This window comes from Salvelinus alpinus, chromosome 30, assembly GCF_045679555.1.
Source record: "Salvelinus alpinus chromosome 30, SLU_Salpinus.1, whole genome shotgun sequence".
Classification (NCBI taxonomy): Eukaryota; Metazoa; Chordata; class Actinopteri; order Salmoniformes; family Salmonidae; genus Salvelinus; species Salvelinus alpinus.
In genome coordinates, this window is record NC_092115.1 from 17,771,245 (window position 1) to 17,784,421 (window position 13,177).

The 13,177-nt window shown below is 42.4% G+C and overlaps 1 pseudogene; it reads left to right on the forward strand.

Moving 5' to 3' along the window:
• LOC139559580 (dihydropyrimidine dehydrogenase [NADP(+)]-like) overlaps positions 1 to 13,177 on the forward strand; it is a 151,650-nt pseudogene that overhangs the window by 57,606 nt on the left and 80,867 nt on the right.

The following is a 13,177-nucleotide window of genomic DNA, read 5'->3' on the forward strand; positions in this document are numbered from 1 at the left end:
GTACACCCTTGGTGACAGGCAGTGGCTGAGATAGCAGATGTTCTGACTTTATACACTGCACTCTTTGAGAGAGGTAGTTAGCAGTCGCTCTGGATAAGAGCGTCTGCTAAATGACTTAAATGTAAAATGTAGTTAGCAAAACAGGCCAAAGACACCTCAGAGACACCAATACTCCTTAGCCGGGACACACAAGAATGGAATGGTCTACTGTGTCAAAAGCTTTGGCCAAGGCAATAAAAATAGCAGCACAACATTGCTTAGAATCAAGGTCAATGGTGATATCATTGAGAACCTTTAAGGTTGCAGTGACACATCCATAACCTAAGCGGAAACTAGATCTCATACCAGAGAGAATACTATAGACATTAAGAAAGCTAGTCAGTTGACTATTGACAAGTTTTTCCAACACTTTTGATAAACAAGGCAAAATAGAAATTGGCCTATAGCAGTTTGGATCATCTCGATCTCCCCCTTTAAATAAAAGATGCATCGTGGCTGCCTTCCATGCAATGAGAACCTCCCCAGAGAGGTCAGAGGTAGGCTTGGCGATGATAGGGGCAGCAACCTTAACTTCTTGCGACTACAGGGGGTGCTGTTTTCTCATTAGCATAATTGCATTACAGATTAAACGGCTTCCTACTAAATTCTTGCTCGTACAATATGCATATTATTACTAATATTGGATAGAAAACACTCTCTAGTTTCTATAGGCGTTGGAATTTTGTCTCTGAGTGGAACAGAACTCATTCTACAGCAATTTCCCTGACATGGAGTCAGATTTCACACATTTTGGCCCCTGATCTGGAGTCAGTTTAAAGGCCACTGTGAACGCTATCAGGATACGGACACTGCTTACGTCTTCCCCTGGATGCCTTTACGTGATGACGATTTGAATGGTATCGATTGCGCAATCACAGCCCCTATAAAACAAAAACACGTGTAGGTAGGAACTCTTTTCCAGATGCGTCGGGCGCGCGGTGGACACCGACCTGCTCTTTTTCCAAGCATTAGTGTAGCCAGTTATATTTCTCCGGTCATGTTTCTACTCGTTATAGGAGTTAAAAACATCATAAGGTAGTTAATTTAAACCGTTTTATAGCAATTTATATCCGTTTAGTGCGATTTTGGGACATTTATTTCTGAGACACTGTGAATCTCTGGGCACGGTTCCAGTTCATGCCGAACGCAATGGGCATTTCTACATGGCAAGAGGACAGCTTTCGACCAAAAGACGATTAGACCCAAGAAAGGATTCTTTGCCCAAGATTCTGATGGAAGAACAGCTCAAAGTAGGAACAATTTATTATGATAAATCGTGTTTCTGTCGAGAAATGTTAATCGCTTATGACGCCATTTTGTTTGACGTAGCTTCGCTTGGCGCAAACTGTATTGAAAAGTAAGGATAATTTAAAAAATGTAAATCAGCGATTGTATTAAGAATTAAATTGTCTATCAATCGCTGTCCACCCTATATTTTTTAGTCACGTTTATGAGTATTTATGTATACGACTAGATCACTGTCTAATATGGCGCACGACATTGTCTGACCAGCTGGGCAACTTTTGTCATTGTCTAACCATTATTTTGGTGGCTAAATATGCACATTTTCGAACAAACTGTATATGTATGTTGTAATGTGATGTTACAGGAGTGTCATCTGAAGAATTCTGAGAAGGTTAGTGAAAAAATTAATATATTTTGGCGATGTTTACGTTATTGCTCTCTTTGGCTAGAATCAATGCTCTGGTAACGTTTGCATATGTGGTATGCTAATATAACGATTTATTGTGTTTTCGCTGTAAGACACTTAGAAAATCTGAAATATTGTCTGTATTCACAGGATCTGTGTCTTTCGATTAGTGTATGCTGTGTATTTTTACGAAATGTTTGATGATTAGTAATTAGGTAAACACGTTGCTCTATGTATTTATTCTAGTCCATTTGTGACGGTGGGTGCAATTGTAAACTATGATATCTACCTGAAATATGCACACTTTTCTAACAAAACCTATCCTATACCATAAATATGTTATCAGACTGTCATCTGGTGAGGTTTTTTCTTGGTTAGTGGCTATCAATATCTTAGTTTAGCCGAATTGGTGATAGCACCTGATGGAGTAAGAAACTGATGGAGTTAGAAAAGTGGTGTCTTTTGCTAACGTGGTTAGCTAATAGATTTACATATTTTGTCTTCCCTGTAAAACATTTTAAAAATCTGAAATGGTGGCTTTATTCACAAGATCTGTATCTTTCATTAGGTGTCTTGGACTTGTGATTTAATGATATTTAGATGCTACTATTTAATTGTGACGCTATGCTAGGCTATGCTACTCAGTGTGGGGGGGGTGGGGGGTGATCCCGGACCTGGGGTAGATACTCGTGAAAGGTTAAAGCATAAAGGATCTAAACCATCTGACCCAGATGTTTTTTGGGGGTCAGGTTTAAGGAGCTCCTTTAGCACCTCAGACTCAGTGACCGCCTGCAGGGAGAAATTTTGTACGGGGGAAAAAAAGAGGGAGGAGCATCAGGGCTAGTCACATTAGAAGAGGTGATATATGAGGAAGTGTTGGACGGGCAAGGAGGCATGGCTGAGTCAAATTGGAATCCTGACTTAATGAAGTGGTGATTAAAGAGCTCAGCCATGTGCTCCTTGTCCGTAACAACCACATCATCAACATTAAGGGACATGGGCAGCTTTGAGGAGGAGGGTTTATTCTCCAGGTCTTTAATGGTTTTACAGAACTTCTTGGGGTTAGACCCACAGAGAGAGAACTGCTCCTTAAAGGAACTAACTTTGGCCTTCCGGATAGACTGAGTGCACTTATTTGTCATTGAATGAGAGCAAGTCAGCCTGAGTATGCGTGTGCCGAGCCTTTCGCCAAATGGAATTGTTGAGGTGGAGTAACTCTGCAAGATCACAGTCGAACCAGGGGCTGAACCTGTTTTTAATTCCCATTTTCTTAACTTCTCTGTGCTACGGATCCCTTTTACGGGATCATTTTCCTAAACAACCGCTGAATTGCAGGGTGCAAAATATTACTAAAAATATTTATAATCATGCAATCACAAGTGAAATATACCAAAACACAGCTTAGCTTGTTGTTAATCCACCTATCGTGTCAGATTTTGAAAATATGCTTTACAGAGAAAGAAATCCAAGCTTTTGTGAGTGTATCAATCAATGCTAGAACAGCTAGCCCCAAATTAGCATGGTCACAAAAGTCAGAAAAGCAATAAAATGAATCGCTTAACTTTGATAATCTTCGGATGTTTGCACTCACGAGACTCCCAGTTACACAATAAATGTTATTTTTGTTCGATAAATATTACTTTTATAACAAAAAAACGCCATTTGGGTTGCGCGTTATGTTCAGAAAACCAAAGCCTCGTTCCGTCCGACGAAAATTCCAAAAAGTATCCGTAATGGTCGTAGAAACATGTCAAATGTTTTTTTATAATCAATCCTCAGGTTGTTTTTAACAAACATAATCGATAATATTTCAACCGGACCGTAACCTATTCAATAAGAGAGAAAAAGAAAAGGGAGAGCTACCCTCTCGCGCGCAGGAACTAATCAGAGGACACCTGACTACTTTTGAAAAATCTCGCTCATTTTTCAAAATAAAAGCCTGAAACTATGTCTAAAGCCTGGTCACAGCCTGAGGAAGCAATTGGAAAAAGAATCTGGTTGATACCCCTTTAAATGGAAGAAAGACGGGCCAGGAAACACAGATAAAATCTTAAAAAATCACTTCCGGGTTAGATTTTCTCAGGTTTTTGCCTGCAGAATCAGACAATATTTTGACAGTTTTGGAAACTTTGGAGTGTTTTCTATCCTAATCTGTAAATTATATGCATATTCTACGATCTGGACCTGAGAAATAGTCTGTTTACCTTGGGAACGTTATTATTTTTTTTTTATTTAAAAAATCTGACCCCTAGCGTCAAGAGGTTAATGGGAGCGTGTTTGTTAATCTTGCGGATCAGTGAGACGCTAGCGTCCCATTTGGACAACTTCCGGTGAAATTGCAGAGCGCCAAATTCAAATTAAATGACTATAAATATTAAACTTTCATGAAATCACAAGTGCAATACATCAAAATAAAGCTTAACTTGTTTTTAATCCAGCCGCCGTGTCATATTTCAAAAATGCTTTACAGCGAAAGCAAACCATGCGATTATCTGAGGACAGCGCCCAGCACACAAATGCATAAGAAATAATTTTCAAGTTATTGCGACAGTTGCGACACGAAAGTCAGAAATAGCGATATAATATATGCCTTAACTTTGATGATCTTCTTCTGTTGGCACTCAAAAAGGTCCCAGTTACATCACAAATGGTCATTTTGTTCGATAATGTCCTTCTTTATATCCATAAAAACTCAGTTTAGCTGGGGCACTTTAGTCAATTATCCACTCGTTTTCCCTCCTTCAAAATGCATATAAAATGAATCCCAAACGTTACCAATAAACTTATCCAAACAAGTCAATCAACGTTTATAATCAAAATTTAGGTACCCTAATACGCAAATAAAGCATCAAATTTAAGACGGAGAATCGTTATTGTCTTTACCGGAGAAAAATATCAAAGAACGCGCTCTCATTCACGCGCTTGAAAACACTACAGCCAAAATGGGAGCCACCTAGAAAAACAACAATTTCTGGCTCATTTTTCCAAAAACCAGCCTGAAACTCTTTCTAAAGACTGTTGACATCTAGAGCCCTAGGAACTGCAATCGGGCACGATTTTGCCCTATTATAAAAGTGCCAGCCATTGAAATCAGTGGTAGGATGAAAATAATTCTTGGGGGGATCCTCTGGGTTTTGCCTGCCATTTCAGTTCTGTTATACTCACAGACATTATTTTAACAGTTTTAGAAACTTTAGAGTGTTTTCTATCCAAATCTACCAACCATATCCTAGCTTCTGGGCCTGAGTAGCAGGCAGTTTACTTTGGGCACGCTTTTCATCCGCACGTCAAAATATCGCCCCCTATCCCAAAGAAGTTAACAGTACCACTGAATTTAAAAAAAAATAACGTCCAAGCGTCTTCGACATAGGGGATCGAGCTGATTCTATATCAATTTACAGAGGCCAGGTCATGAAGGAAGGCTTGCTCATTAAAGGTTTTTACCACGTGTCTATGACAAATCAGGAAGGTCGTTTTACTGAGCAGCCATTACGAACACAGGCTGTAAAACAGTGATCACTAAGGTCGTTACAGAAAACACCAGACTGATACCTATCAGGATTATTTGTGAAGACAATATCAAAGAGAGTAGCCTTCTCTGGGTGTTTTGGAGTCATACCTTGTGGGATTGGTAATAATCTGAGAAAGATTTAGGGAGTCCCATTGCTTTAGGACTTGGTCAGGTGGTTTAAGCCTGTCCCAGTTTAGGTCACCTAGCAGGACAAATTCAGACTTAGTGTAAGGGGCCAGGTGAGAGCTTAGGGCAGGTAAGGTACAGGCCAGTGCTGATGGAGGACAATAAATCCCAGCAACAGTCAACAAAGAGCTATTTGAAAGTGTAATACTTCAAACCAGAACATCTAATTGTTTGGGGACAGACTTGGTGGAGACAACTGAGCACTGAAGGTGTTCCTTGGTAAAGATTGCCACTCCACCACCTTTGGAAGATCTGTCTTGCTGATAAAGGTTATAACACTCAAAACACTCTTCCTTAACCACATCTCAGTACTGACCAACACATCTGGATTGGAGCTGTGGACCCACACTTTCAATTGATCCATTTTAGGTAATAAGCTTCTTGTGTTAACGTGCCGAAAACCCAGGCATTTTCGAGAGCAGAAATCAGTGAAGCAGATAGCAGAGCACAAGTCAGAATTGGGGCTAGCAACAGTAGATGGGCCAGGGTGTACATGCACATTTCCAGATATTTTCAGCAGTAATACAATCAGGGCACGGCAGAGAACAGGGAGAGCTATGCAGTGTTGATATATGACATTTGAATGTGCATTAGATGGCAACAAGATCATATTGTACAGCAATTTCATCAGGTAACATGAATACAATGCCGGCGAGAGGTGGTTAGAATAGGATGGGAGGCCAAGAGTCTGTGAAACCAATAGAGCGTCAACAGCCCGAAAGAAAGCTTACAATGGTTCGTATGTGTAAGTTCGTGAGGGTCTTAGGGGCCAAGACAATTTTCTTCAGCCTCCTGAGTTTTCTTGGGTTATGAACAGACATTATGCTGGCTGTATCTCCTTACTAAACTTAGCCCATAGCATAACATGGGTCGTTTTTCAATGTAACAAAACATACAGTACTTAGCAGCTGTAAGACTTTCTATTTGACTCACAGTTACACATAGGTTAAAGGCCAGTGACTTGTCCAATACCCATGGGTACTTAACCTGACCTAACTCTTACAGAGAAATCACAGTAACTTTACACTCAGTGCTTGACTTAGACTGAAATAGGTGCCTGTACTCATTCTGGGTGCAAGAGCTCCACAATCTTTTTTGCTACTATTCTATGAGGTGCAGGAGCTCAAGCAGTAGAACATTTGAGGTGCCGGTACTCAGCTTCGGTGTGCTCCTGCCCAAGTCAAGGACTGGTTACAGTAGCACTACTCACCGTCAGCCGACGCCACAGTGATCGATGGTGGGTGATACACAAGGACTGGCCAGGCCGAGCCGGCCAAGCATTGAGAGAGAGTCAGAGTGGGAGTGAAGCTACCTGCGATGATGAATTATCCTATATTCACTGCAGCGTCTCTCCGCACGGCTCTGGAGTCAAAGCACCTTTCCCCGGTCAAATAAGATGCACTCACCTGAAAAATGAGAGTGCATTAATATGGAGTAGATGTCACCGTCCAGGCTGTTATTGTTAAAGTACACTTTGTCATTTGCTTCATAGCATTTATTTCCCCTTCACCTTGTTTTCCTTATTCATATTTTACATCTTTGCACGGAACACAAATGGCCACCCTGGTGTATAAAACCAACAGAGTGAGCTCGGAGCATCTGTCAGTGTCGACACAGAGGAAGTTAAGCATGCTGTTACTCTTGCTCAGTGTTAAGCACAGTTAGCAGTGGCACACTGTGTTATGTTCTCTAGTACAGTAGGTAGTATACATAGTAGGTGCAGTTCTGTATTTGAATTATTGTGATTTTACTGGAAAGTAAATTGAGATGTAATACTTCCCGTATACTGAGTATATTGAGATGTAATACTTCCCGTATATTGATTATATTGAGATATTATACGTCCTGTATATTGAGTATATAACTGCAGATTACATTTTATACAATATAATTATCGCATTTAATTTTAAAGATTACTGCATGGAATTTCATTGCATCTTGGTTTAACATTTAGCTTTTTTTATTAAAGAGAGGTTGGTCAGCTAATGAATAATCCATGAAGGAAAGAAAACATTTGCAGCAATGATAGATAACATAAAAGAGTAGTCAGAGGAATACACCATTACAATCTAAAAATGACCTGCCAAGGTTATCCAATCTGCCCATTCTATTTGAAGAAATGAATGAGACAAGAAGATGTACATAAAGAGATCTGATTGGTTCCTCGCAGCCTTTAACCTTATAAATGACAGCAAACACATGCAGTCAATAGTGCCAAATGAGGGTGGAGGTAGACTAGCTCTGGGGTCTGAGGTATTCATTCAGATTGACCTTCAAGCTATTCTGTATCACTCACGGCCCATCAGTCACTGTTCATCACTATTCATCAACCAGTAATTGACACAGTCAATAGGGTTAACACAACACCTCTTTAACTATAAGCTGTTGATAGTGTATTGGCCAAACTTGACTTTTTTTAATGAAAGGGCAAATTGGACCAAATTTGATTGCACCTACCGTTGATTATTAACTTCTTAGAGGTAACGTATTCTAGTAAAGTTGTCACGGCTGTTGAAGGAACTGGACCAAGGTGCAGTGTGGTGAGCGTACATTTTCTTTATTTTTATCAAAATGTCGCCAAACAAAACAATAAACACTACAAAAAACAAACCGTGAAGCTCAAAAGCTATGTGCCCTAAACAAAGTTAACTTCCCACAAACACAGGTGGAAAAAAGAGCTACCTAAGTATGGTTCTCAATCAGAGACAACGATAGACAGCTGTCCCTGATTGAGAACCATACCCGGCCAAAACATAGAAATATAAAATCATAGAAACACAAAACATAGAATGCCCACCCCAACTCACGCCCTGCCCAAACCAAAATAGAGACATAAAAAGGATCTCTAAGGTCAGGGCGTGACAGTACCCCCCCCCCCTCCCAAAGGTGCGGACTCCGGCCGCAAAACCTAAACCTATAGGGAAGGGTCTTGGTGGGCATCTATCCGCGGCGATGGCTCAGGTGCGGGACGCAGACCCCGCTCCACCGCTGGCTCACCCCATTTTGGTGGCACCTCTGGTGCGGGGACCCTCGCCGCCGACCCCGGACTGGGGACCCTCGTTGCGGGCCCCGGACTGGGCACCCTCGTTGCTGGAGGCTCCGGACTGGGCACCCTCGTTGCTGGAGGCTCCGGACTGGGCACCCTCGTTGCTGGAGGCTTCGGACTGGAGACCCTCGTTGCTGGTGGCTCCGGACTGGAGGACGTCGCTGGAGGCTCCGGACTGGAGACCGTCGCTGGAGGCTCCGGACTGGAGACCGTCGCTGGAGGCTCCGGACTGGAGGGCTTCGTTGGAGGCTTCATGCCATGTCTCACCACTGGAGGCTTCTTGCCATGGATCATCACTGGAGGCTTCTTGCCATGGATCATCACTGGAGGCTTCGTGCCATGGATCATCACTGGAGGTTTCGTGCCATGGATCATCACTGGAGGTTTCGTGCCATGGATCATCACTGGAGGCTTCGTGCCATGGATCATCACTGGAGGCTTCTTGCCCTGGATCATCACTGGAGGCGTCTTGCCCTGGATCATCACTGGAGGCTTCGTGCCATGGATCATCACTGGAGGCTTCGTGCCCTGGATCATCACTGGAGGCTTTGTGCCATGGATCATCACTGGAGGCTTCGTGCCATGGATCATTACTGGAGGCTTCGTGCCATGGATCATCACTGGAGGCTTCTTGCCATGGATCATCACTGGAGTGGAGAGACATACAGGAGGCCTGGCTCTGGGAGCAGGCACAGGACTCACCAGGCTGAGGAGACATACAGGAGGATTAGTTCTTGGCCGAGGCACAAGACTCACCAGGCTGGGGAGACATACAGGAGGCCTTGTCCTTGGCCGAGGCACCGGATACACTGGGCCGTGGAGACGCACTGGAGGTCTCGAGCTAAGAGCTTGCACAACCCATCCTGGCTGGATGGTGACTTTGGCCCGGCACGTGCGGGGCGCTGGCACAGGACGCACTGGAGACGCAGTACGCAGAGCCGGCGCAGGATATCCTGGCCCGAGGAGACGCACTGGAGGTCTGGAGAGCAGGGCTGGCACAATCCGTCCTGGCTGGATGCTCACCCTAGCCCGGCAGATGCGGGGAGCTGGGATGTAGCGCACCGGGCTAAGAACGCGTACTGGAGACACTGTGCGCTCCACCGCATAACACGGTGCCTGACCAGTACGACGCCGCCACGGTAAGCACGGGGAGTTGCCTCAGGTCTCCAACCTGACTCTGCCACACTCCGCGTGTGCCCCGCGGGCTGCGTCTCGGGCTTCCTTTCCAGCCGTGTTTGTCTCACCGACTCCATCCTCCGGTATCCCTCTTTGCACTGCTCCATAGAATCCCAGGCGGGCTCTGGCACTCTCCCTGGGTCGACCGACCACCTCTACCTCCTCCCAGGCTGTCTCATACCCCTGGCCACGCTGCTCCTCCTTACCACGCTGCGATGTCCTTTGGTGGTGGGAAGTTCTGTCACGGCTGTTGAAGGAACTGGACCAAGGTGCAGCGTGGTGAGCGTACATTTTCTTTATTTTTATCAAAATGACGCCGAACAAAACAATAAACACTACAAAAAACAAACCGTGAAGCTCAAAGGCTATGTGCCCTAAACAAAGTCAACTTCCCACAAACACAGGTGGAAAAAACGCCCTGACCAAACCAAAATAGAGACATAAAAAGGATCTCTAAGGACAGGGCGTGACAAAAGTAAAATACCATTCACTATTGTGCACTCAAATCTTTTTTTAAATTCTTACTGTATGTATATCATCGTGATATGACTTTGGTATTATACATCTTGGTAGACCTAAGGCTGGAGTTTTAAGCATAGATCATAGTCCACAGACGCAGAGATAATCCAGCTTCCCATTGTGACATAGCTACGTGGCTCTGAGACCACCATCGCGCAACGCCCCAGAATTCTCAACCAACACTGCTCCCGGTATGCATCCTCTTTTCATTTAAATGTGACAAAGGTTGGAGAAATTGCTTGAGCTGCGCTGAGAATTCTAAAGTATGAAAACGAACAGTCTAATATTCTATAACACTGCTGTGTGTACCACGTTTTGGACAATGATAGACGCTTTACAATGTACACTGACGGTTGTACATGGCAAACATCCAGAATACACTCTGTCTAAAATGTGATGACAGAGTAGTAATGAGATTGCTCCAAAGTATGTGTGGCGCACACGTCACGTAGAGTATAAAGTATATTAAAAACTGTGTGGTTCGAGCCCTGAATGCTGATTGGCTGACAGCCATGGTATATCAGACCTTTTTTTTTACCACGGGTATGACAAAACCTTTATTTTCACTGCTCTAATTACGTTGGTAACCAATAAGGCACCTCAGGGGTTTGTGGTATATGGCCAATATACCATGGCTAAGGGTTGTATCCAGGCACTCCGCGTTGGGTTTTGCTTAAGAACATCTCTTAGCTGTGGTATATTGGCCATATACCACACCCCCTCATGCCTTGTTGCTTAATTACAAGAATTAACCGAGAGATTATGAGTCTATATTACCGATTTACTTGTCCACCTCTTTCACTGGAATTATTTACTGATTCAAATGGTGGGTTTTATTTACTTATAAGAGTTTGACGATTATCTTTCTCCTCTCTTATCAAGGGCATACCGTATACTGTACATAGATTCAATAAAAAGAAAATGAAGTTGACATAGCTACATTGTCAAGCTCTATAAAAATACAAATAAATCACCATTTTGTATTGCAGTAGTATTCATGGTGTGAAAAGCATTTCTTCAACGATGCACAAACTTTGTAAATGGTTTGGATCAGGGATGGTGGATATATCTGTCATGTTAAAACCTTTTAGGGCTAGGTTTCCGGCTAGCGGGACAACTTCCGGTGAAACTGGAGGGCGCGCAAATCAAATAAATTATCATAAAAATTATGGATATTAAACATTTAGGTACATATAAGTGTCTAATATGAGTTGAAAGATTAAATTGTTGGTAATCTAACTGCACTGTCCGATTTACAGTAGCTATTACAGTGAAAACATGCCATGTGATTGTTTGAGGACGGCTCCCCACATCAAAACATTTTCCCACCGGCACAGGCTTCCTAAATTCACAAATAGCGATTAAACATAGTCACTTACTTTTTGAAAATCTTTCACTGATTTGTCATCCAAAGGGTCCCAGCTATAACATGTAGTATCGTTTTGTTAGATAAAATCTTTCTTTATATCCCAAAAAGTCAGTTTAGTTGGCGCCATTGATTTGAGTAATCCGCTCGTTCAACATGCAGAGAAAGGAATCCGAAAATCTACCCCTAAACTTTGTTTCAAAAAGTCAAATTAAATTTCTATATACTCCTCAGATACCCTAAAATGTAATCAAACTATAATATTTCTTACGGAAAGAAGTGTTCAATAGGAAACCGATTTTAGCAGGTGCGCACGCAAACAATACATTTCCAAGACTGTGTCCCTGTACTAAAACTGATATGTATTATTCATTTTTGAAGTTACAAGCCTAAAACCTTGAACATAGACTGCTGACACCCTGTGGAAGCCATAGGAATTGCATCCAGGGAGCTAATTTTCAAGATGACCTTATACTTGCCATTCTAAGAGGATAGTCTCTCACAAAGAAATCTGGTTTGTTTTTCTTTGGATTTTCTCCTACCATATCTATTGTGTTATATTCTCCTACATTATTTTAACATTTCTTCAAACTTCGAAGTGTTTTCTTTCCAATGGTACCAATTATATGCATATCCTGGCTTCAGGGCCTGAGCAACAGGACATGATTTGGAAAGGCACTTACCTGTCTATTTAACAGCCATCACTAACATTGAGTGGCTGCTGCCAACATACTGCTGTCAACATACTGACTCAAATCTCTAGCCACATTAATAATCAAAATTGGATGTAATAAATGTATCACTAGTCACTTTCAACAATGCCACTTTATATAATGTTTATATAGCCTACATTACTCATCTCATATGTATATACTTTACTCTATATCATCTACTGCATCTTGCCTATGCCGCATGGCCATCACTCATCCATATATTTATATGTACATATTCTTATTCATTCCTCTACACTTGTGTGTATAAGGTAGTTGTTGTGAAATTGTTAGATTACTTGTTAGATATTACTGCACGGTCGGAACTAGAAACACAAGCATTTCGCTACACTCGCATTAACATCTGCAAAACCATGTGTATGTGACCAATAAAATTTGATTTGATTTGACGAGGGGTGGGGGTGTGTGTTTTTTTGCCAATAACAGCTGGTGAGTGATGTCTAATATTAAAGAAGTCTCTTGGTATTGCTCGCCTGAGGAAGAGTACCTTATGATAAGCAGTCGATCACACTATCTACCAAGAGAGTTCTCATCTGTATTATTCGTAGCCATCTATTTACCACCACAAAGCGAAGCTGGCACTAAGACCGCTCTCAACCAACTCTATAAGGCCATTAGCAAAGAAGAAAATGCTCACCCAGAAGCGGCGATCCTAGTGGCCGGGGACTTTAATGCAGGCAAACTTAAATCAGTTTTATAAATTTTTTACCAGCATGTCACATGTGCAACCAGGGGGAAAAATATCCTAGACCACCTTTACTCCACACCGAGATGCATTCAAAGCTCTCCTCCACCCTCCATTTGGCAAATCTGACTACAATTCTATCCTCTTTATTCCTGTTTACAAGCAAAAACTAAAGCAGGAAGTACCAGTGACTCGCTCAATACAGAAGTGGTCAGATGACGCGGATGATACACTACAGGACTGTTTCGCTAGCACATACTACAATAT